The 26289-nt window shown below is 39.3% G+C and overlaps 1 long non-coding RNA gene across 1 annotated transcript in view; it reads left to right on the top strand.

The window, feature by feature from the left end:
• The window catches only part of LOC309611611, a 126583-nt gene extending 102650 nt beyond the window's left edge, over positions 1–23933 (top strand). The window contains exon 2 of the long non-coding RNA XR_014234632.1: positions 13541–23933. This is a non-coding gene — a long non-coding RNA (uncharacterized lncRNA). The remainder of the gene's footprint in view (positions 1–13540) is intronic.
• Positions 23934–26289: the final 2356 nt, after the last annotated feature.

The following is a 26289-nucleotide window of genomic DNA, read 5'->3' as shown; positions in this document are numbered from 1 at the left end:
AATTTCTGGGGCTGTGTGAAAGAGCCCTCCTCCTTGCTTTCTCCGTGTGTCACAGACTGCAAAACGAACCCAGAATGATTAGTGTCCAGATGGAAGGATTAGGCATCATTCCTATTATAACGCGTTTGACTCTGACCCTAGGTAGCCTCCCACCTCTGCCTGTGGGGACGATAATAATAATGATGATTCTTCTACTTACAAAGTATGTACTGTAGTCCACGCTGTGTTAGGGGTTTGCTGGGCGCTGGAGTTAGAGGCGCACACTGCAGAGACAGGCCTCCTACCTCGTGGAGCTATTGAGCAGTTCTAGAGATTTTTTACAAATACGATCTTCATACAAAGTAAACTTAGGTAGGTACTGTAGCATTGATTAGTACTCAATTCCATCATTTTCTTATTACCAGAGAGCCCTTTAGGACTTAGCCAAGTACTATACAAGTTTAGTTTTATTACCAAACATATACTTCCATACTGTAAGCATAAACATGGTACATACTGTAGCCACCTTCCCTCACCCCATCCTGCCAGTATGTGAGCCAACTGTGCTGGATAAAGCACCCCAAGCCCACCCATCTCTTTACAAAGAATACTCACCAGCTTTTGGAAAAACATCAATGGAGAAGTGCCCTCTAAAAATAAGAGAATATGAACAAGTTATAAATTCTTGCAGAAAATTTTTAAAAGGACAGCCCCAAAGCAAGGGAAGTATTGGTCTAAAAATAAGAACATAAGATCCATTGGAAGTATCCAGTGAGCAGGATTTGAGAATGTCTACTTTAAAGAAACAGGAAACAGCCCAAGAGGGAGGGACAGTATGTGGATATGTGAATATGTGGATTTGGGGGGAGGGATTTATACCATCGATTTTGCTTTCCCTCCCCACCTGGCTGCAGTAGATTAGTTTTTTCTTCCTCTTTTTGACTCTCCCTGCATTTTCCTTCTTCCAGTTGGGAGCGCGGGATGGCCTAGTATGGGCAGTGACTAAGCTTTACAGCCCTCTAAACAAACTCTATTTTTCCATGGTGTTGGTGTTAATTATACAACAGATGCCCAAGGTGCGAGGTACCCGGTGTGCTTACAACACCCCAGCTATTCCTAAGACTCTGTGCAGAAGGTTTTCCTGCCTCTTCCCATATCCCCACATCTCTGTTCCCAGCACCAGATGACCTTATGCTGTTCTCTGTTTGTGTAAAGTCCCTTACCCCAAGTTGAAATGTCCCTTGATTAGCCCCCTTCTTGCTTGGGCACCGTGATAGAGCCTTTTTCTCCATCCCTTGAGTCGGGGCTGCCTTGTGACCTGACCAATAGAATGTGCAGAAAGTGACACTGCGTGAGTTGCAGAGCTTAGGCCTCAAGAAGCCTTGCAATGCCTCCTCTTGCTCTCCTGGGACCCTGAGACCCCTTGCTGTGCAGAAGCCCAGTCTGTTGGAGGATGAGAGGCTATGTGGAGATGGACCGAGGTGCCTTGGCCAAGAGCCAGACCCACGGCTAGATACGTGAGTGAGGCCCTTAGGCCTGTTAAACTCAGATGACTGCAGTGACCCTACCTAAGACTAGCTGAAGAACTATACTAGAACCCAGGTTGCCTACTCACAGAATTGCAAGAAATAAACAACTGTTATTTCATGACACTAAGTTTTAGGGTTGTATGTTACACAGCAATAGGTAACTGAAACAAAAAAAATTGTAATTCAAATTGCCATCCACTGGGGTTATCTTCAGCTGCACTTCTACCTTCCTACCTTAGTTATCTGAGGACAGTGCTATAATTGTACAATTAAAGCAGTTGACAGGTGTAGCTGACCAATAGGCTTAGTGGAAAAGAGAGAATGTCAGTCCTGAAAGAATAGCTTATAAAGCCAGATGAGTGTCCAGTTAGTGGGTATCTGGGAGAGAATCTGAATAGCAGGCTGGAGGTCTCAGTGCAGGCTACCACCTAGCCCACTTCCCTAGTGCAGTTTAGAAGGCAAATCACCAGGACTTGCCTTATAACCATCCTCCACTCCTTCAGCATCTCTGTGAGGCGCTTTAGCCTCCAACATAAATCCTCAGTACAAGCAAAGTGTCAAGGATGGGGAAAAAAGACAGAAAATATTTGCAACCAGGGATCCCAAGTCTTGTAAATGCTTAAGTTCTCCTGTGCCATTAGTAGAGGAAAACAGATGGGGTCTGGTCAGGCCCAGCCAGAGGCACCCTGTGTGACGGACGGGTGCCTCTTTATCACCTCACTTCACCAGGACTGCAGTGTTTCCTGACTCCCAGAGATGGCTTAAACAAGAATGACCAGCAGGCGTTCATCTCCAAGGCCTGGAGTCTGTCTACTCTAGAGTGCGGGTGACAGGTCTGATGCCCAGAGCGGTTGGGAGGATGGAATGAGGTACTTATGTGCAGGCCACAGTGTAAGCTGCAAGAGGCAGCAAAGCAGAAAGTTATCAACTCTTTATCCCCAAAATACCATTATCAAGGCCTCTAAAAGCTTCCAAGAAAGTCATATCCAGGTAAGTTTCAATGTGCATCTATCCATTTACACATAAACTCGGGGGGCTGAGTTGACAGGGTGTGAAATCAGGCATGGGTACATGGATGCATGACTTGCCACTTCTATCTGGTTGGATTTCTCTTTATTCTATGATGCCTACATTTTCTCCTTTAAAACAGCTGTAAGGAGCATTCTCCTTAAAGAAGAAGGTCTACGTCAACACGTATGCTTTTCAACAACTGAGTTGGTGGGCTCCACTTGGGAGAGGATGGCAGTGTGAAAGTGACAAGCTGGGGAATAGGTACAGAGACACCTTATCTTATGATTCGACCCCTTTGAGACGTCTGAAACCTTTCATAACGATGGGTGCACGCGCACGTGTGTGAAACAATATCAGAACGTACGGCTTCATTTCAGTGAACCACCTTCTCCAAATGGTTGTTGAAAATGTTAAATGAAATGGGTATCAGGGGTATCAGCGCACATCCCTCAGGCACACCTCAAACATTTCTCATCAAGAGAAAGGTCGATTCATCTTTGTGGTCTGTCTTCATCAGCCGTGGAAAAATCATCCAGAGTTTCTCCGCTCTATTTATTTTTATCCTGGAATCTGGTTTGAGAACCCTCTCCGCTATTTTCCGTAGCCCCTTTATTCAGACCTTCATTATGTTCTCTAGATTCTTGCTGTGCAAGGTTACCTTCCTCGAGTATTTTTTGATCTGATCATTCTTCTTCCCAAAAGCCTGGAATCACGTCCACCTGCTTCTCAGGTTAAGGTAAAATGACCGATTGTGAACTTGAGTCCTTTAGCAGCACTCGATGTTTTGAGTTCCCATAACCAGTTTCCTCATCCACCATCCAAGCACAATCTGCACTTTCTACTTGGGGCCAAGGAAGCTTATCTTGCCTTCCACACGACACTCTTCACTATCGGGGTCTGGACCACATTTCCATTCTCCCTCACTTGACACACTGCAACGGAACCAGGTCTCTTCTGTACTTGGTTACAGATTTACTGCCTTTGTAAAGCCATCCTAAGATAGTTGCTATGTTAGTCGAAAGAACCTGGACAGGTCATTTCATTTTGCCAAGCCTCAGTTTCTGCATCTGTAGAAAGAGAATATTATCTCTCTCTTAGGGTTTTGTAAGGATTAAGTAATAAATATGTAATAATATATTTATATTATATAATAATAATAATAATAAAGCATTTAGCATTACTGGCCTTGTCACATAGTAGGTACTAGCTAGATACTGATTCCCTCCATTTGCTTTCTTTTTTTACTTTTATTTGCATTTATTTTTTGCGGCATTTATTCCTGGGCCATAAGTTTTTGTTTCTTCAGTTTCTTCTAGGATATCTTTTCCTGCTGGGCAACCTCCTCTTCTGGTTTAGGAACAATCTGTTCTCTTTCAGTAAAGATCATCTCAATGCAGCAGGGACAGCTCACGTATGGGCTGATCCGACCATGAGCTCTGTAAGTCCTGCGCCGCATCTTGGGGGCTTTGTTCTCCTGGATGTGACCAGAAAATCTACATCTAAGCCCTTAAGTTCAGCATTACTCTGCATTTTTGAGCATGTGCAGTAAAAATTCAGCACTGTTTTTGGGCCACCAACCCTGCGTCCAGCCCTACTGTTTGGCCTGGGCACACCTACCAACTCCACCATTGTAACGACGGAATGGCACACATTGCTTCTTTAAAGTGACATCCTTCAGATACTTGGTGGCTTTTCAGATATGCGTACCCTTAATGGCCTGGGCAGTTTCACGAGTGTTCTCAAAGTGAACATGAAGATTTGAACCTCTTGACTTGCATGATTTTGTGGGGTTTTCTGGGTCAAGTGAATAGCGAACCATTTTTAGAGGTCACCTCAGGCCGCTTACTGGAAAAGCCCTCCATTTGCTTTTCCGTCACTTTTATTTTCCCTGAATGCTTAGTTCTTATCTGTATATCTATGTATGACTATTATATATATATATATATATATATATATAATTTTTTTTCAGTTCAAAAATTTCCATTCACTCTTCTTTACAGTTTCAATTTCTTTGCTGAGACTTTCTGTTTTTTATTTGTTTCAAGTGTATTCATCATTGCTGGTCGAAGCATTTTTATGACAGCTGCTTTAAAATCGTCAAATAATTCCAACATCTCTGTCATCTCAGTGTTGGCATATATTGATTGTCCTTTTTCATTCAGTTTGAGATCTTCCTTGTTCTTGGTCTGATGACTGTTTTTCAACTGAAACTTGGACATTTGGGGTATTATGTTTTGAGACTCCAGTTCTTATTTAAATCTCTGGTTGTAACTGGCCTCCTCTGACAGTGCTTTGACTGTATCAGGCAGCAAAAGGATATATCTTTCTGGGTGTTATTAAAATCTCTTCCAAAACTCACTCTTGGGTCAGTAACAGAATGTCAGGGCACAGGAGAAGAACACAGCTGCTCTTGGCAGGTGACATGGCACTGTTCAGGCTTTTGCTCGACTTGCCAAGGGAGAACGATGGCCGAGTGGCTGTCCCCTGCACTCTGAGACCCCTTCTGGCTTTGGCTGCCTGGAAGAGTGCAGCCAGGACCAGGGGAAGTCCTACCCATCACCTACAGAATGGCCTCCCATGCCTACGCTGACCTCGAGGAAAGGACAACCTGCCTTACAGAAGGGTAGTAAACCCATTGGAAACATTGATTTTATTTTAAAATTTTATTTTATATTTTATTTTTTATTTTTTTGGAAAAACATTGATTTTAAAGAGTGATATTTTGGAGCATATCTTTCAGGAGGTCTGGGCTGGTTAAAAATAAAAGAATAATACCTGTCCTTATATGTCTCGTTACCACATAGATGCTACTCAGATCACGTACCTCCAATAGCAGAGCTAGATTTTACATGATTAGCATTTCATGCGCGTGGATGATAGAGGAAAAGGTTGACATGGGCATCTGACCCCCAGATGCCTGGGAAATCAGGGGTGATGGGTTTGTAGAGAATTCTCTCACGAAAGCACACCAGGCAGCCAAGGTATGGAATGAGGCTCCAGCACTCCCTCGTCCTGTGACAGTGGGCAACTAGCCTTCCCTGACCTGTTTCCTCATGTGTGAAATGACATCATGTGTGTGTCCTAAAGGTGATTTGCAAGAGTGTCCTTCTTGGTACCAATGACTATAGCTGGTTAAAGCACAGAAATGGAAACTTGTAACCTTACCAAACCAAACCACAGATACACTTGTTATAAGATAGCAGTTACACATACTTTTCAAAAGGAATCTCTATGCAGCCAGTCTTTACTTTCTAAGGCATTGTTAGATATTGGGGGGCTATTCACATAATTTTCTGCCCCTTCTTCTTCAACTTACTTACTTTGGATTAACTAGAAAATGAGCCAGAAACTTTCAAAGAAGGGGAAGCTTAAAACAATTAATCGACAAATATTTTTTAATGTAAAAGATGTGATGAGGGAATAAGTTGAAGTGATTGGTGAAGTGAGGTTTCCATATTGCTTGTGCCTATCACTTACGGCCTTCACTGCTGCTGTGACATATAACTGAGATTCTGCCAGGTGCCTCTGGCCACTTTTGCCTGCCTTTAGCCTCCGCTGCTATCCCATGCTTGTGTTGTTCAATCCTAGTCCCCAGTGGACATGTCGTAGATTGGTACCCCCCAGCCTTTGCCAAGGAGTCACCTCTCCCGCGTAGTGTCTACGCTTTCCACACCCCTTCCCAGGTGGCTGAACACGTAAAGGTACAGAGGGAGCCACTCGGCTGCCTTGATTTGGCAGCATCCCTGCATCTCCAGCATCTTTATAACAACATCGTGCAGCGGCCTATCAGCTATGTGACCCAGGTGTTCTGTGCTCTGCTCCCTGAGATGGCCATTTACTGGATGTCTACTGTGTGCCAGGTTACAGATGAGGTCTTTATATTAACTGCCTCCTTCAGTCCTCATAACAAGTCTGTCAGCTACCAGCCCATTTTACAGATGAGGAAACCAAGGCTTAAAGAGTTTAGGATTTTGCTCCAAGTCACATAGCTCATAACTGGGACAACTAGGGTTTTCATCCAGAGTTTTCTGCTTCCACAGCTTCCATTCTGCCTCCATCTTTCCCCCAGTGCCTCACTGTTCCTGGTCTCTGGAGGGTACAGGGTGTTGCCCTGAGGAAATGCCTCCACCACTGTAGCAAACATGTGACCTGTGCTATCCTCCCTAAGTCAGAATCAATGCTCCACATGTGTCCAACGTGGAAAGCATGGATCTGACCAGCCGCACTGCCTCAGGTTCCCCAAGAGGACTTAGGACAGTAATGGATGGCGCAGGAGGGCTATCAGATGTTGCCTCTGAAGGAAGGTGCTGAGGACACTGGCTTCAGAGCCAGCCGCCATGACGTGAAAGGGCCAGTCTGATGCTCTTCCCAAGAAGGACAAGGCTTCAACTCTCCAGAAAACAAGCCAATGAGGCTCAGATACAAGGGTCTTCAAGAAACAACAGATTCTCTACCTGTGGACAGAGGGCCACTTGCTCTGTGGATTCTCCTCCTACACAGGCCTTCCTGCTTTTCTGGTCCACACCTTAAGTCACCAAACACAAGTCAAATCCCTTCAAAGAACAACAGGCTGACTGTCAAATAGTGATGAGTGAAAATCGCCTCAATCAAGTAATTACCCTGCAGCTGGTACCACTTGTTGTGAAGACTTCCTACTTCTCTCCCATCCATTCACCTCTCTTGCAGAATTGCCTTCCTCTGTAGACAAACATTCTCTAAAGGGTCAGAATGGTAGGTCTGTAACAGCTAATCTGCCACCTTAGCCCCAAATGCCAGGCTAGTGGTCAACATAAAGAAAAACATACCTGAAACGTTTACATGGGGCAGAATCGCACACTGTGTGCTGTGCTTCTAGCCCTGTCAATTTACCCAACAACCATGGGAAAGGGGAGCTCTGCTCCTGTTTCTACTGACCACTGGCCAGCTCCTCAAGGCGGGGCCAGCCCTTAGCTTCTTGGGCCCAAGAACTCATACATTCTCATGGTTGCTATGGCCAAGTTTCATTAGCATCAAGTGAAATTCTGTGGTTCTGTTAAATAATCAGGACTCCAGCTTAATATTTTCTCTGAATCAATATTAATTATATTTTATGCTGATTACTTCTTCATCTGATAAAAATGTTTAGCATAGTCTGAGATGTTAGAATGGAGAAATTGCATTCCTTACCAACCAAAAACAACAACAAAAATGCCTTCATTTAGCCTAACTAGAGAGTTTATTTTGAGGAGAGACAAATCTACCTTCCAAGTGTTTTTCCTATTGCAATGTTTCTTGACCAAAGAGTACATAATTCTGTTCTTTTCTAAGTATTACTGGCAAAGCCCATTTTAGTAAAGTAGTGGGACTTTGAATCCTGATGTTGTGACTTCGTTATCTCTAAAATGTCAGAACCAAGTGAGTTTGGCACAGAGTATTTATAAATATTATTATTATTGTGTGTTCTTTACTTAGTAAAAAAAAACAATTTCTTTATAACACTGGCATTTTCTAATTTAAAGTCTGCTTAATCATCATTACTTAAATCAAGAACGCTGAGACAGAGGTATCAATTTTAACCACTTAATAAGAACTTCTGACATTTATTCATACTGCTACTGATTCATAAGAGGAAAAGTTTAAAAAGAAGACAAGTGCATATAGCCTTCCCTTTAGAATACAGGAAACCATATAAAAGTATTGGCAATGGAATTAAAGTAACCACAATGCCGCCCTTGGTAGTATTTTCTACAAAGGCATTTACATGAACCGAGAAAGAATATTAAATTAGGTGGTTAAAGTAAAACTTCACTACTAGCTTCACACGTTTTCATACATGAGATTATGGCATTATAATCAGCTGATAGTTCAGCCGTATAAGTACAGACCCAAAGAAATGTGAACATACCCAAGAAGGAATAATTTTCAGTCAAACTTTTTTTCAAGAAGCAGAAGCTACACAAACTGCCAGAACTAAATATGCAGTAAGAGTCCCAAGTTATTATGGAGAAATTCTGTGTCCATGGGTCCTGGAATTTTGAATTTCATCAACCAAATGATTTCAAAAGCAATGTGGGAGGACTTCTAGTTAAGATGTAAAAAGATTCAAGAGAACTTAGCTCCCATGGTAACAACCAGAAGTTGAACCCAAAGTTGAATCAAAGATTTCTGAGACTGTGTTCCAACATCCTGCCAACTCAACTGCTGACAGGACTGAAAAGTCAGTATGGGAGTGGGGATGGGGGTTGGGTTAATTAAAGCAGCCCCTGCTCAACTTGACTCTGGAACCCTAATGATCAGCCCCACACCCTAACCACCAGACAAAAGAAAATAAAATCTGTTATACATTGTGTCTGGAGTATAATAAAAAGATATAAGATCTGCAAAGAAGCAGGAAAATATAACCCCAAATCTTGAGAAAGCACAATTAGTAAAAGCAAACTTACAGATGACCAGTTATTTGAATTAGCAAAGTTTTAAAAATAATTATTATAAATGTATTCAAGAATTTATAAGAAAAAAATGGATATAATAGATTAAAATGGAATACTTCATGAGATAAATGTGACCTCTAAAAAAGAATGAAAGTAAAATTTTAGAACTGAAAAAAGGACTATTTAAAAATGAAATAAAATAAATGTTTTATTTAAATATTGAAAATATTGTAAAATGAAACAAACCCATTCACGGATGGGTTTAATAGCAGAATGAACATTGCAGAAAAAGATTAGTACACTTGAAAACAGATCAGTATTATTCTAAGTGGGGCAGAGAGAAAAAAGAAAAAAAAATGAAGGGAACATCAGTGCCCTGTGGGATTATATTAGCAACCTAACATACATGCAATTGGAATCCCAGATGTCAGAGAGAATGAGAAAATTCTAGAAGACATAATGGTTGAAATGTTTCCAAATTTGATATAAAACATCCTCTATATATTCAAGAAGTACAATGAACACCAAATAGATAAATTTTAAAACAAACAAAAAAACCCCATACCTAGGTACACCATAGTAAAATTGCTTAAAACAAAAGGTAAGGAAAAATTGTAAGCTTAGTCAGAGAAAACTTAATCTCATGCATGGGAAAAATGATAAGAATGATAGCTGAATTCTCATCAGACACAAGGAAAGAAAGAAGACAATAGGATAACAAATTAATCTAAAATTCAACATCCAGTGAAATTGTCCTTTAAAAATGAAGATGAAATTAAAAATTTTAAGATGAGTAAAAACTGGGAGATTTATTGCCATAGACTCTCACTACAAAAAAATTGCCCCCAAATTTTCTTTATTCTCAGAGGGTATTACACCAGATAAAAACACTCATTGACAATTTTATACAAAATCTCTTTAAAAAAATAGAGGGTTAAGGAACATATTTTTCCTCTTATGAAACCAGCATACCCTGATGCCAAAAGCTAACAAGGTCATAACAAGGAACTAAAAGACCAATATTCCTTATGAACATAGATACAGTAATCCTTAACAAAATGTTTGCATGTAAAATCATCTATATATAAAATGGACCAGCATCATGGCCAAGTGGGATTCATCCCCAAAATGCAAGATTGGTTTAAAACTAAAAAATCATGTAACTGATTACATTAATGGAATCAAGGAGAAAAATCATATGATCGATATGCAGAAAACAATTGATTCAGAAAAAGCTTTTGATAAATTACAAAATATTCAAGATAGAAACTCAAAATAGGAGTAAAAGGGAGCTTCTGCAATCTGATAAAGGACAGCTATGAAAAACTTACAGTTAATATCAAAATATAGAAGTCTTTCCCCGTAAGACTGAGGAAAAAAGCAAGGATGCCTCATTTCAATATTTCCTTTCAACACTGACCTGCAGGTCTCAGCCAATGCAACAAAGCAAGAAAAATGCATTAAAAAATACAGATTGGTAAGAAAGAAGTAAAATGTTTTTATTCTCAGATGATATTATTGAGTACTTAGAAAATCTCAGGGAATCTACAAACTACTTGAACTATTAAGTGATTTTAGTGAGCTTATTGTACAAGTCAATGTACAAAAATTCATTGTGTGTGTACTAAATATGGAACATATATGTAATATACATGTAGAAAATGAAAAATTTAAATATACCATTGGCAAGATCTTTAAAACACATTTAAAATTTTTTGAAATTAATTTAATGAAATATGTTCAAGGATTCTATTACTGAAAAATACAAAACATTGTTGGAGGGAATTAAATAAAATGGAGAGATATACCATGTTCATGAATTGTTGAAATATCAGTTCTCCCCAAACTGATATATAGATTTAATGCAATAACAATCAAAATCATATTTGCCCCTTTTATTTCCCAGGAAATTTATAAGCTAATATTTTAAGTTAAAAATTTTATTTCATCAAATTTTAAAGCTTCATCTTCTCAAAAGATACTGTTAAGAAAATGAATAAATAGGCTACAGACTGGGAAAAATCCAAGAACCTGTATTTAGAATGTATGACAAACCCTTACAACTTGGTGTTTTTAAAAACAATAACAACAGCACACAGTTTAAAATGGGCAAAAGATTTAGACACTTGACAAAAGACACATGAAAAACAAGGAAGCACTCAAAAGGGTGCCCCAAACCATTAAATATCAGGAAAATGAAAATTAACACACAATGAGATATTACTACGTACCCACTGGAATACCTAAATTAAAAAGGTTGACAACACCAAAATGTCAGTGAGGGTGTGGAACAACAGAACTCTTATACACTGCTAGAAAAGTTGTAAATGGTATAACAACTTTTGGAGAACTGTTTACAGTAGTTTTTTTAGACAGTTAAATAAATGCCTACTATAACATCCATTAATACCACTTTTAAGTATTTACCAAAAGAAATGAAAACATATGTGCAAAAAAAATGAACAAAAATGATCCTGACAATCTTATTCGTAATAACACCAAATCCATGACATCCTAAATGTCCATCAACAATAGAATAAACAATTTTTTTCAACACAATCAAACTCATTTAATGCAGAAAAAAAATGAAAAGATCTTAAATCTTCAGTAATTTTTTCTTCCCGCAGGTGCGTACAGACAGGACATTGTACCTTAATAACTGTGGAATGATGCAGTTGAGGTCAGCTGGAGGTAACAAGGCCAATTTCTGAAGTCAGCCTGCAGGAACTGGACTCATAGCAGAGTCCTAGAGAAATCAGCATTTGAGAGGGAGAGGGAGTTGGGAGAGTTTGGCAGAGATATATACAATGAAATGTTACTCAGAAAAAAAAAAAAGAAGGAATGAACTACTCAACATCTCATAAACATCATGCTGAGCAGAAGATCCAGTCTATCTACTTCCATTCCTATGAAACTCCGGAGCAAACAAACAGAGCAGTGGTGACAAAGACAGAACCTTGGGAGTGAAGGGAAGGTATTAATAGAAAAAGGGCTGAGAGAAATTTCTTAGATGATGGATGGCGTGTGCACTATGCAATCTACCATTTCATCTGTCAAAACTCACTGAACGGTACCATTACAATTTGTGCATTTCAATGTATATAAAATAGATCTCACTTTTTTTTAACTAAGAGAAAAAGAAAGAAAGAAAAGCAATTTGGTGAGAACCAGCATCTGATTGCCAACATTTTTTTTAACATCTTTATTGGAGTATAATTGCTTTACAATGTTGTGTTAGTTTCTGCTGTATAACAAAGTGAATAAGCTATATGTATACATGTATCCCCACATCCCCTCCCTCTTGCATCTCTCTCCCACCCTCCCTATCCCACCCCTCTAGGTGGTCACAAAGCACCGAGCTGATCTCCCCATGTGATGCAGCTGCTTCCCACTAGCTATCTATTTTACATTTGGTAGTGTATGTATGTCAATGCTATTCTCTCACTTCATCCCACCTTACCCTTCCCCCTCCCATGTCCTTAAGTCCATTCTCTACGTCTGGGTCTTTATTCCTGTCCTGCTGCTAGGTTCTTCAGAACCTTTTTTTTCTTTAGAGTCCATATATATGTGTTAGCATACGGTATTTGTGTTTCTCTTTCTGACTTACTTCACTCTGTATGACAGACTCTAGGTCCATCCACCTCACTACAAATAACTCAATTTCGTTTCTTTTTATGGAGGAGTAATATTCCATTGTATATATGTGCCACATCTTCTTTATCCATTCATCTGTCGATGGACACTTAGGTTGCTTCCATGTCCTGGCTATTGTAAATAGTGCTGCAGTGAACATTGTGGTACATGTCTCTTTTTGAATTATGATTTTCTCATGGTTTATGCCCAGTAGAGGGATTGCTAGGTTATATGGTAGTTCTATTTTTAGTTTTCTAAGGAACTTCCATACTGCTCTCCATAGTGGCTGTATCAATTTACATTCCCACTAACAGTGCAAGAGGGTTCCCTTTTCTTCACACCCTCTCCAGCATTTATTGTTTGTAGATTTTTTGATGATGGCCATTCTGACCGGTGTGAGGTGATATCACATTCTAGTTTGGATTTGCGTTTCTCTAATGATTAGTGATGTTGCGCATCCTTTCATGTGTTTGAGGGCAATCTGTGTATCTTCTTTGGAGAAATATCTATTTAGATCTTCTGCTCATTTTTGGATTGGGTTGTTTGTTTTTTGATATTGAGCTGCATGAGCTACTTGTATATTTTGGAGATTGAGCCTTTGTCAGATCGTCTTTTTGTCTTGTTTATGGTTTCCTTTGCTGTGCAAGAGCTTTTAAGTTTCATTAGGTCCCATTTGTTTATTTTTGTTTTTATTTCCATTTCTCTAGGAGGTGGGTCAAAAAGGATCTTGCTGTGATTTATGTCTAACAGTGTTCTTCCTATGTTTCCCGCTAAGAGTTTTATAGTGTCTGGCCTTACATCTAGGTCTTTAATCCATTTTGAGTTTATTTTTGTGTATGGTGTTAGGGAGTGTTCTAATTTCATTCTTTTACATGTAGCTGTCCAGTTTTCCCAGCACCACTTATTGAAGAGGCTGTCTTTCCTCCATTGCATATTCTTGCCTCCTTTATCAAAGATAAGATGACCAGATGTGTGTAGGTTTATCTCTGGGTTTTCTATCCTGTTCCATTGATCTATATTTCTGTTTTTGTGCCAGTACCATACTGTCTTGATTACTGTAGCTTTGTAGTATAGTCTGACATCAGGGAGCCTAATTGCTCCAGCTCCATTTTCCTTATTCAAGATTGCTTTGGCTATTCGGGATCTTTTGTGTTTCCATACAAATTGTGAAATTTTTTGTTTTAGTTCTGTGAAAAATGCCATTGGTAGTTTGATAGGGATTGCATTGAATCTGTAGATCGCTTTGGGTAGTATAGTCATTTTCACAATATTGATTCTTCCAATCCAAGAACCTGGTATATCTCTCCATCTGTTTGTATCATCTTTAATTTCTTTCATCAGTGTTTTACAGTTTTCTGCATACAGGTCTTTTATCTCCTTAGGTAGGTTTATTCCTAGGTATTTTATTCTTTTTGTTACAGTGGTAAATGGGAGTGTTTCCTCAAATTCTCTTTCAGATTTTTCATCGTTCATGTATAGGAATGCAAGAGATTTCTGTGCATTAATTTTGTATCCTGCTAATTTACCATATTCATTGATTAACTCTAGTAGTTTTCTGGTAGCATCTTTAGGATTCTCTATGTATAGTATCATGTCATCTGCAAACAGTGACAGCTTTACTTCTTTTTTTCTGATTTGGATTCCTTTTATTTCTTTTTCTTCTCTGATTGTTGTGGCTAAAACTTCCAAAACTATGTTGAATAACAGTGGTGAGAGTGGGCATCCTTGTTTTGTTCCTGATTTTAGAGGAAATGGTTTCAGTTTTTCACTATTGAGAGTGGTGTTGGCTGTGGGTTTGTCATATATGGTCTTTATCATGTTGAGGCAAGTTCCCTCTATGCCTACTTTCTCGAGAGTTTTTATCATAAATAGATGTTGAAATATGTCAAAAGCTTTTTCTGCATCTATTGAGATGATCATATGGTTTTTATCCTTCAGTTTGTTAATATGGGGTATCACATTGATTGATTTGCATATATTGAAGAATCCTTGCATTCCTGGGATAAACCCCACTTGATCATGGTGTGTGATCCTTTTAATGTGCTGTTGGAGTCTGTTTGCTAGTATTTTGTTGAGGATTTTTGTATCTATGTTCATCAGTGATATTGGTCTGTAGTTTTCTTTTTTTGTGACATCTTTGTCTGGTTTTGGTATCAGGGTGATGGTGGCCTCACAGAATGAGTTTGGGAATGCTTCTCCCTTTGCTGTATTTTGGAAGAGTTTGCGAAGGATAGGTATTAGCTCTTCTCTAAATGTTTGATAGAATTTGTCTGTGAAGCCGTCTGGTCCTGGGTTTTTGTTTGTTGGAAGACTTTTAATCATAGTTTCAATTTCAGTGCTTGTGATTGGTCTGTTCATATTTTCTATTTCTTCCTGGTACAGTCTCGGAAGGTTGTGCTTTTCTAAGAATTTGTCCATTTCTTCCAGGTTGTCCATTTTATTGGCATATAGTTGCTTGTAGTAATCTCTCATGATACTTTGTATTTCTGCAGTGTCAGTTGTTACCTCTCCTTTTTCATTTCTACTTCTGTTGATTTGAGTCTTCTCCCTTTTTTTCTTGATGAGTCTGGCTAGTGGTTTATCAATTTTGTTTATCTTCTCAAAGAACCAGCTTTTAGTTTTATTGATTTTTGCTACTGTTTCCTTCATTTCTTTTTCATTTATTTCTGATCTGATCTTTATGATTTCTTTCCTTCTGCTAACTTTCGGGTTTTTTGGTTCTTCTTTCTCTAATTACTTTAGGTGTAAGGTTAGGTTGTTTATTTGAGATTTTTCTTGTTTCTTGAGGTAGGATTGTATTGCTATAAACTTCCCTCTTAGAACTGCTTTTGCTGCAGCCCATAGGTTTTGGGTCGTCGTGTTTTCATTGTCATTTGTTTCTAGGTATTTTTTGATTTCCTCTGATTTCTTCAGTGATCTCTTGGTTATTTAGTAGCATACTGTTTAGCGCCCATGTTTTTATATTTTTTACAGATTTTTTCCTATAACGGATATCTAGTATCATAGTGTTGTGGTCGGAAAAGATACTTGATATGATTTCAATTTTCTTAAATTTACCAAGGCTTGACTTGTGACCCAAGATATGATCTATGCTCGAGAATGTTCCATGAGTATTTGAGAAGAAGTGTATTCTGCTGTTTTTGGATGGAATGTCCTCTAAATATTAGTGAAGTCCATCTTGTTTAATGTGTCATTTAAAGTTTGTGTTTCCTTGTTTATTTTCATTTTGGAAGATCTGTCCATTGGTGAAAGTGCGGTGTTAAAGTCCCCTACTATGATTGTGTTACTGTCGATTTCCCCTTTTATGGCTGTTAGCATTTGCCTTATGTATTGAGGTGCTCCTATGTTGGATGCATAAATATTTAAAATTGTTATATCTTCTTCTTGGGTTGATCCCTTGGTCATTCTGTACTGTCCTTCTTTGTCTCTTATAATAGTCTTTATTTTAAAGTCTATTTTGTCTGATATGAGAATTGCTACTCCAGCTTTCTTTTGATTTCCGTTTGCATGGAATATCTATTTTCCATCCTTTCACTTTCAGTCTGTATGTGTCCCTAGGTCTGAAGTGGGTCTCTTGTAGACAGCATATATACGGGTCTTGTTTTTGTATCCATTCAGCCAGCCTATGTCTTTCGGCTGGAGCATTTAATCCATTTACATTTAAGGTAATTATCGATATGTATGTTCCTATTACCATTTTCTTAATTGTTTTGGGGTTTTTTTTGCAGGTCTTTTCCTTCTCTTATGTTTCCTGCCTAGAGAAATTCCTTTAGCATTTGTTGTAAAGGTGGTTTGGTAATGCTGAATTCTCTTAGCTTTTGCTTGTCTGTAAAGGTTTTAATTTCTCTGTTGACTCTGAATGAGATCCTTGCTGGGTAGGGTAATCTTGGTTGTAGGTTTTTCCCCTTCATCACTTTAAATATGTCCTGCCACTCCCTTCTGGCTTGCAGAGTTTCTGCTGAAAGATCAGCTGTTAACCATATGGGGATTCCCTTGTATGTTATTTGTTGCTTTTCCCTTGCTGCTTTTAATATTTTTTCTTTGTATTTAATTTTGGATAGTTTGATTAATACGTGTCTTGGTGTGTTTCTCCTTGGATTTTTCCGGTATGGGACTCTCTGTGCTTCCTGGACTTGATTGACTATTTCCTTTCCCATGTTAGGGAAGTTTTCAACTATAATCTCTTCAAATATTTTCTCAGACCCTTTTTTTTAACTCTTCTTCTTCTGGGACCCCTATAATTCGAATGTTGGTGCATTTAATGTTGTCCCAGAGGTCTCTGAGACTGTCCTCAATTCTTTTCATTCTTTTTTCTTTATTCTGCCTTGCAGTAGTTATTTCCACTACCTTATCTTCCAGGTCACTTATCCGTTCTTCTGCCTCAGTTATTCTTCTATTGATTCCTTCCAGAGAATTTTTAATTTTATTTATTGTGTTGTTCATCGGTTTGTTTGCTCTTTAGTTCTTCTAGGTCCTTGTTAAATGTTTCTTGTATTTTCTCCATTCTGTTTCCAAGATTTTGGATCATCTTCATTATCACTACTCTGAATTCTCTTTCAGGTAGACTGTCTATTTCCTCTTCATTTGTTTGGCCTGGTGGGTTTTTACCTTGCTCTTTCATCTCCTGCGTATTTCTCTGTCTTCTCATTTTGCTTAACTTACTGTGTTTGGGGTCTCCTTTTCGCAGGCTGCAGGTTTGTAGTTCCTGTTGTTTTTGGTGTCTGTCCCCAGTGGGTGAGGTTGGTTCAGTGGCTTGTGTAGGCTTCCTGGTGGAGGGGACTGGTGCCTGTGTTCTGGTGGGTGGGGCTGGATCTTGTCTTTCTGGTGGGCAGGGCTGCGTCCGGTGGTGTGTTTTGGGGAGCCTTGAAGTTACTATGATTTTAGGCAGCCTTTCTGTTAATGGGTTGGTTTGTGTTCCTGTCTTGCTAGTTGTTTGGCATGGGGCATCCAGCATTGGAGCTTGCTGGCCATTGGGTGGAGCTGGGTCTTAGCACTGAGATGGAGATCTTGCCAATTGATGTTACATGGCGCCGGGAGGTCTCTGGTGGTCCAATGTCCTGAAGGCAGCTCTCCCACCTCAGAGGCTCAGGCCTGACACCCAGCCGGAGCACCAAGACCCTGTCAGCCACACGGCTGCTAGTGTTGGAGGGTCTCCTGCAGAGGCGGGGAGCAGTGCTGGCTCACCGTGGGGACAAGGACACTGGCAGCAGATGTTCTGGAAAGTAATCCTTCCTGTGAGCCCTCCTGGAGTCCCAACATTTTTTTTTTTTAGTCAAGTAAGGAAAACAAAACAAAAGCACTACTTACCATTATTTTTTAATTTAAATGATAACTTTCAGCACCTAAAAAGTAGGATGATCATAATAATTTAATTTTTAAATGAAAAATTATTTTTCATTATGGAAAACTCAACATATTTTGTTTCCCACATTTTGCCATAGAAAGGTCCCAAAATTCCCTGCTTGGGCCTATGGGAATGAGGAATCAGTAAATCAGGTTCTCAGGCCATCAAGGACTGTAAAGGAGCCTCCAAATAAAGTCAAGTATTGCCATTGGATGAAATAGTTGCAGGCAGACTTTTAGACGGAACAACAACTGGAAGGTCCAGGGAGACTACTGATCTGGGGTAAGATGAACTCACAAAACACTCCAGAAAGCATCCTACCAAGATATCATTTTCTCTTCTCAAAAATCATAGTCAGGGACTTCCCTGGTGGCTCAGTGATTAAAAATCTGCTTGCCAACGCAGGGGACATTGGTTCGAGCCCTGGTCCAGGAAGATCCAAAAAGCCACGGAGCAACTATGCCCGTGTGCCATAACTACTGAGCATGCGCTCTACAGCCAGCAAGCCACAACTACTGAGCCCATGTGCCACAACTACTGAAGCCTGTGCACCTGCAGCCTGTGCTCCACATCAAGAGAAGCCACCACAATAAGAAGCCTGTGCACTGCAACAAAGAGTAGCCCCCACTCACCACAACTAGAGAAAGCCAGCTCACAGGAACGAAGACCCAATGCAGCCGAAAATAAATAAATAAATTTATAAAAAGAAATCATAGTCAAAGCTCACTTCTGGAGGATGAATGTACTTTTCTCTACTCTCCCACTAAGCACAACTAAAAACCCTGAACATTAAATATAAAACAAAGATAGGAAGACTCTGAAAGGTGAAGAGAAGACCAACTGTCTAGGGATTCTGGGACCTCAGGAACAACACAGTGGTGAATTCCCTGGGTTTTCTTTTGACCTCATACATCCCACATTCAGAGCTAAAGAAACTGGCAACCCAGGAACGTCAACAGATGCAGACAAAAATCTCAAAAAAAGCCTGCTCTTTCTCCCAAAGGGCCAGGAAAGACAGAAAACTTTTAGACAGTAACAGATCTACTCCAGCCAAACACCATAGAAAAACTGTGTCCCCCACTACCCATGTCTCTCAAGGCTGAGTGGGCTGCTTTTTCTTCCATCCTCATAGGCTGTAATGAGGTTCACCTCCAATGGTGACAATGGAGACCACATGGGGAGCCTGGACTTCTACCTCCACCTGGAAGTAGCAATGTACCCGTTCTTCTTCTAGACAGGATGCTGCCAGAGGAGGCCTAGTAAGAGTCGACTTAACCATCCCATGGTGGTAGCAAAGACACTGTCAATGTCATTGGAAGCCATGTGGGGAGAGCAATGAGGCTCTCCTACCCCTCCCCACCAAGCTGATAACTGAAACTTCTGCCCCCACCCAGCAGTAACAAGGACAGAGCCCCCTCCCCCCACCTTGGATATCAGCAGAGGCTGAATGGAGAATATGGACTTCTATCCCTATAAGGCAGTAATGAAGTGGTGTGCCTTTTCCGCCACTGGAGCACTGTCAGAGGAATCCAGCTAAAACAGAAGATGTAAACAAGATCCAAAGTCTCATTACATAATACCCAAAATGTCCAGACCTCAATTAGAAGTCAAACTGAACGAAAAAGACAAGCAATAAATGCCAACGCTGAAATTACAGAAATGTTAGAATTATTGGACAAAGATTTTTAAAGCAGCCACCATAAAAATGTCTCAATAAGTAATTATGACCATGCTTTAAACAAACGAAAAAAATAGAAAGGGAAGAAGTAAAACTCTATTTGAAGACGACATGATACTATACATAGAAAACCTCAAAGTCTCCACTAAAAAACTATTAGAACTAATAAATGAATTCAGCAAAGTTGCAGGATACAAGATGAATATACAGAAATCTGTTGATTTTCTATACACTGATAATGAACTAACAGAAAGAGAAATTAAAGAAACAATCCCATTTACAATCACATCAAAAAGAGTAAAATACCTGAGAATAAACTTAACCAAGAAGGTAAAATATGTATACTCTGAAAACTATAGAACATTGATGATGGAATTTGAAAATGATAAAAAGAAATGGAAAGATATCTGAGTTCTTGGATTAGAAGAATTAATATTGTAAAATTTCCATACTACCCAAAGCAATCTATGGATTTAATTCAATCCTTATCAAAATAATCATGACATTTTCCACTAAACTAGAATAAATAATCCTAAAATTTATATCAGACCACAAAAGACCCCAAATTGCCAAAGCAATCTTGAGGAAAAAAAAACAAAACACAGAGCTGGAGGTATCATGCTCCCTGACTTCAGACTGTACTATGAAGCTACAGTAATCAAAAAAGCATGGTACTGGCACAAAGCAGACAGATCAATGAACAGAATAGAGAGCCCAGAAATAAACCCATACACTTATGGTCAATTAATCTATGACAAAGAAGGTAAGAATATACAATGGAGAAAAGACAGTCTCTTCAATAAGTGGTGCTGAGAAAACTGGACAGCTACATGTAAAAGAATGAGATTAGAGCATATCCTCACACCATATACAAAAATAAACTCAAATGAATTAAAGACCTAAATGTAAGACCTGAAACCACAAAACTTCTAGAAGAGAAGAGAGGCAGAATACTCTTTGACATAAATCGTAGCAATATTTTTTTGGATCTGTCTCCTAAGGCAAAAGAAATAGAAGCAAAAATAAGCAAATGGGACCTAATTAAACTTAAGAGTTTTGCACAGTAAAAGAAACCATCAACAAAATGAAAAGGCAACCTACTGAATGGGAGAAAATATTTGCAAATACTATGATGGACATGGGGTTAATATTCAACATATATGAACAGCTCACACAACTCAATATCAAAAAAACAAAGAAACTAATTAAAAAATGGACAGAAGACCTGAACAGACATTTTTCCAAAGAAGATATACAGACGGTCAACGGGCACATGAAAATATGCGCACCATCACTAGTCATCAGAGAAATGCAAATCAAAACCATAACGAGATAGCACTTCACACCTGTTAAAATGGCTATCATCAAAAAGTCTATGAATAACAAACGTTGACGAGGATGTGAAGAAAAGGGAAACCTAGTATGCTGTTGGTGGAATTGTGAATTGGTGCAGCCACTATGGAAAACAGTACAGAGGTTCCTCAAAAAACTAAAAATAGAACTACCACATGATCCAGCAATCCCACTGCTGGGTATGTATCTGAAGAAAATGAAAACACTAATTTGAAAAGACTCATGCACCTCAATGTTCATAGCAGCATTATTTACAATAACCAAGATATGGAAGCAACCTAAGTGTCCATCAACAGATGAATGGATAAAGAAGAAGTGATATATATACATAATGGAATACTACTCAGCCATAAAAAGAATAAAAATCTGTCATTTGCAACAACCTGGATAGACCTAGAGAGTATTATGCTCAGTGAAATAAATGCAAGACAGAGAAAGACAAATACTCTATATTATCACTTATGTGTGGAATCTAAAAAATAAAATGAATGTATATAACAAAACAAAAACAGACTCACAGATATGGAGAAGAACTAGTGTTTACCAATGGGGAGTGGGAAGGAGGTAGGGGAGTTAGTGGTATGTGATTAAGAGACACAAACTACTATGTATAAAAAATAAGCATCAGGATATAGTGTACAGCACAGGGAAATATAGCCATTTTTTATAATAACTTTAGATGGAGTATAATCTATAAAGATATTGAATCACTATGTCATACACCTGAAACTAATATAATATTGTAAATCAACTATACTTCAATTTAAAAATGGAAAGGAAATGCAATGACCAATATAAAAATTCAGTGGATAGTCTCAACACCAGAATGGAGGAGACAGAGGAAAACATTAGTGAACTGGAAGATAGAATGATAGAAATTACTGAATCTGAACAATGGAGAGAAAGTAGACTGAAAAAAAAAAAAGAACAGAGGCTCAGGGTCCTGTGTGGTTATAACAAAAGATCTAACTTAAATGTCATCAGAGTTCTTGTGAGAAAAGAAGAGAAAAGAAAGAGGGCAGGGCTGAAAAGTACATAATGAAATGACTGGGAACTCCCCATTTTGGCAAAAGACATAAACCAACAAATTCAAAAAGTTGACTGAAACTCAACCAGGGTATATTCAAAGAAATACACATCATGGCACATCATCATTAAACTTCTGAAAACTAAAGAAAAAAATCCTTGAAAACAGAGAGAGAAAAATGATGATTTATTCATAAGGGAAAAATGACTTTAATGACAGCAGATTCTCATTAGGAACTATGAAGGCCAGAAATGCTTTCAGGTGCTGAAAAAAAGAACTCTCAACCCAGAATCCTATATCCAATGAAACCATGTCATTATTTTCAGATGACATGTTTGTCTGTACAGAATATTCTAGGAATCTACAAGAACTCCTAGAATTAATATGTAAGTTCAGCAAGATTGTAGAATATAAAATCAACATATGAAGAATCAATTGTATTTCCATATACTAGCAATGGACATGTGGACACTTGAAATCAAATATGCAATACCGTTTACAATCACTCAAAAAAAGGAAATAATTAGGTGTAAGTCTAAGAAAACATGTACAGGTCTTGTATGCTGAAAACTACAATATGCTGATGAAAGAAATCAGAAGAGATCTATATAAATGGAGAGACATACCATATTCATAGATTAGAAGATTCAGTGTAGTATTGATCTCATTCCTCCAAAAAGCAATATACAGGTTTAATAATTCCTATCAAAATCCCAGAAAGATTTTTTTGTAGATATAGACAAGATTATTCTAATATTTACATGGAAAGGAAAAGAATTAGAATAGCTAAAACAATTTTGAAAAAGAATAAAGTGGGAGGAATCAACCTACCACATTTCAAGTTTATGTAACTAACGTAATCAAGACTGACCATGTGGTATTGGCAGAGAAATAGGTACATAGATCCATGTATCAAAATGGAGAATGCAGAAATAGAATGACACAAATATGCCCAACTGATTTTAGACAAAGGTGTTAAAGCAATTCAATGGAGAAAAGATAACCTTTCAAGAAACTGCTGTTAAGGAAATTGGACATCTATAGGCCAAAAAAAAAAAAAAAGAAAATCTTGGGACTTCCCTGGTGGCACAGTGGTTAAGAATCTGCCTGCCAGTGCAGGGGACACGGGTTCAAGCCCTGGTCCGGGAGGATCCCACATGCCGTGGAGCAACTAAGCCCATGCACCACAACTACCGAACCTGCGCTCTAGAGCCCGTGAGCCACAACTACTGAGCCCACACGCCTAGAGCCCTGCTCTGCAACAAGAGAAGCCACCTCAATGAGAAGCCCACGCACCACAGTGAAGAGTAGCCCCCGCTAGCTGCAACTAGAGAAAGCCCGCACACAGCAACAAATACCCAACACAGCCAAAAATAAAAATTTAAAAATAAATAAATAAATAAAAAGGGGGAAAAAAAAGCACATGAGGAACCCTTGTGGTGAAGAAAACACTCTGTATCTCTGCTGTATCAATGTCAAAATCCTGGGTGTGATATTGTATTATAGTTCTGCCAGTGATTTCACTGGGGAAGACTAGGTAAAGGGACATGAAATCTCTCTGTATTATTTCTTACAGCTGCATGTGAATTTATTATTCTCTCAAAATAAAAAGTTCAATTAAAAAATAACCCCCCCCCCATAATTGTAGTCAGATGTCTCTCAGGTTAGGTTTTAACAAAGGGATTTAATAAACACAATAGATGGGCTTCCCTGGTGGCACAGTGGTTGAGAGTCTGCCTGCCAATGCAGGGGACACGGGTTCGAGCCCTGATCTGGGAAGATCCCACATGCCGCGGAGCGACTAGGCCCGTGAGCCACAATTGCTGAGCCTGCGCGTCTGGAGCCTGTGCTCCGCAACAAGAGAGGCCGTGATAGTGAGTGGCCCACGCACCGCGATGAAGAGTGGCCCCCACTTGCCGCAACTAGAGAAAGCCCTCGCACAGAAACGAAGACCCAACACAGCCATAAATGAATAAATAAATAAATAAATAAATAAATAAATAAATATAAAATAAAAAAAGAATAAAGGCAAAATGAAATCTTTAAAAAAAAAACACACAATAGAGAGTTCTTTTCTCTTTTTTCTTTGTATTCTTTTTAGATGGAGCATGATGCAGAGATACAAAGAGTAAGTATATATCAGCTTGCTGGATTATCACAAAACGAACACACACACGTAGCCATCACCCAGATTAAGAAATGGAACACCTGTATAAGACACCTTGCCAAAAGTCACACACTTGAGCTGGCTATTTTTTCTTACATTGTCTCAGCAGTAGCCAATTTGGTGAACTGAATTAATGCCTGGTGGTTCAAGGCCAAATTTGTGATGTGAATGACCAGCTGTCCAAGGAAGGAGGAGACAGAAGAATTTGGGTTTTCTATAGACCTATGGGTGCTCACAAGTGAGTCCTGTCCCTTCTCTGTCCCTTAAAATGGGGCCACCCCTACTAGCTGTCTTTGTATGGTTTACCAAGTACCAAGTTCTTTGAGTCCCCCAGAGGAAGGAAGAAGTGGGACAGGACACAGCAGTATCTAGTCTCTAAAATCAAAGGAAAAGGGCAATTTACCATGAGAAAAAGAAAAATTACAAATACATTTTATTTTATTAAAAGTATTTATTTCTAGCTAGATTAGTAATTTCTACCAAAGTGGATGTACTAGGCATCATTTCTGTTTCAAGTTCAGTAATTCATTTAATTTTTATTATTATGGAATAATAATAAACCCCCCCTCGTCCTAACTGTGACTGAGGTCTGCTCTGTCTGTTTGACTCAGCTGAATTCCACCTCCTCGAAGGTCTTTTTTTGTGTGTAACACAACTACTCTTAGGAACAAATTTCACCGATAGGGAATTCTCACTGTGCATCCAATAGTGAGGGGATGAACTCAAAGACTTATGGAGTAGGACCCCAATTACCCAGCACTTCAAGTATCTCCCCAAGGGGCCCAGGATAATACAGTTGCCAGAAGAACTCAGAGGCTGGAGCTCAGCAAAACAAGTTGCTCTATCCTGTGGTTATAACAAGTTATCCTTGAATGAATGAAATGGAATGAGCCTGGCTCTCCCAGATACACAAAGCTGTACTGTGAGGCAAAGCACAAGGGTCGACCAGATGGCTGCCACGCAGAACCAGGATTGCAGGGGTGGTGACCTCAGGGTCCATTTTACCGGCCAAAGTGAAGAAACACATCTCACTTGTATTTTCTTAACCTCAGTTGAATGGCCTGCATTTATAGGTTCAACAATGTATTTTATGCCACTGAAGAACAGGCTTGGGCCAGAGGTAAAGGGGAGGGGGGAGGGAAAAGAGAGTTTTTCCCTTTTCTTAGTGGTACTCTGTTGGAACTGATATTTTTCTTGTCTCTCTGGTTTGAGGGTTTCTGGCTCGTGGAAAAGAAGGTGGACCAGGATACACTCATATTTTGTTTCCTGCCATCTCCTGGAAGTGAACCAGGGGTCCTACAATAGTGAAAGGAAGTTAAAACCAGTTCTGGGGGTGCTTTCAAAACAAAGAGGATTTTAAAATTTGACTCAATTGCATTCCATGTAACACCACTTCATTGTGATGTCATTTCAATGACACCCCCCTGGCTTCTAGACCAAGGATCCATCGTTAGGAGCTATCCCTCCCCACCCTGATGGAATGGGTGCTTGTGGTTACCCACCACACCAGCCTGGAGGACACAGCCAAGCATTCTCAAAAGCTCATCAGTTGCTTGTAGCCAAGTCAGATGGACCTTACTGGGTAGGAAGGATGGGGGTTGGGGAACCAGAGATCTTTTCTCAAATTCCTTACAAAGAAAGAGTCTTTAGGTAGTAGGTGAGGCCAAGGGACGGAGAAGCCCCACTTCCCTTTCCCAACCCAATGGATGTTTGCAACATCTTCTGCCTAAAACCTCAGTTTGTGTTGCATTTGATTCCAGTATCTGAACATCTGTTAAGCTACCTTGATCCAGGTGTTTGGGGAAAGGGAAATAGAAGGATAAGAAATCTGAGCGGCCATTTAAAATCTGAGCGGCAGCACGGAAGACAGCCAACACAGCATTTGTAGGAAGTGGAAGGCGCGTGCACCATTTCTAAGCCTCGTGGGTATGAGCATGGGGTACGTGTTCTTGAAGTTAAAATTTGAGGAGAAAAAGGGCTAATATCCCAACACCATCCTTCCATCTTGGAACTCTCCCCCAAGTTTTCTTCCTATTCTGTTTCTTCCAACCCAAGTCTCTATGCCACAGGGCAATGACTGCATTTATACTGTACACTTAATTCAAAATAGTAAATAAGTGTCATCCATCCTCTAAATTCAAAGGAGCCCCGTAGCGTC

This window comes from Balaenoptera borealis (assembly GCF_965194805.1).
Source record: "Balaenoptera borealis genome assembly, chromosome: 15".
Classification (NCBI taxonomy): domain Eukaryota; kingdom Metazoa; phylum Chordata; class Mammalia; order Artiodactyla; family Balaenopteridae; genus Balaenoptera; species Balaenoptera borealis.
Note: the sequence above shows the minus strand (reverse complement) of the source record. Positions and strands in the feature narration are given on the sequence as shown.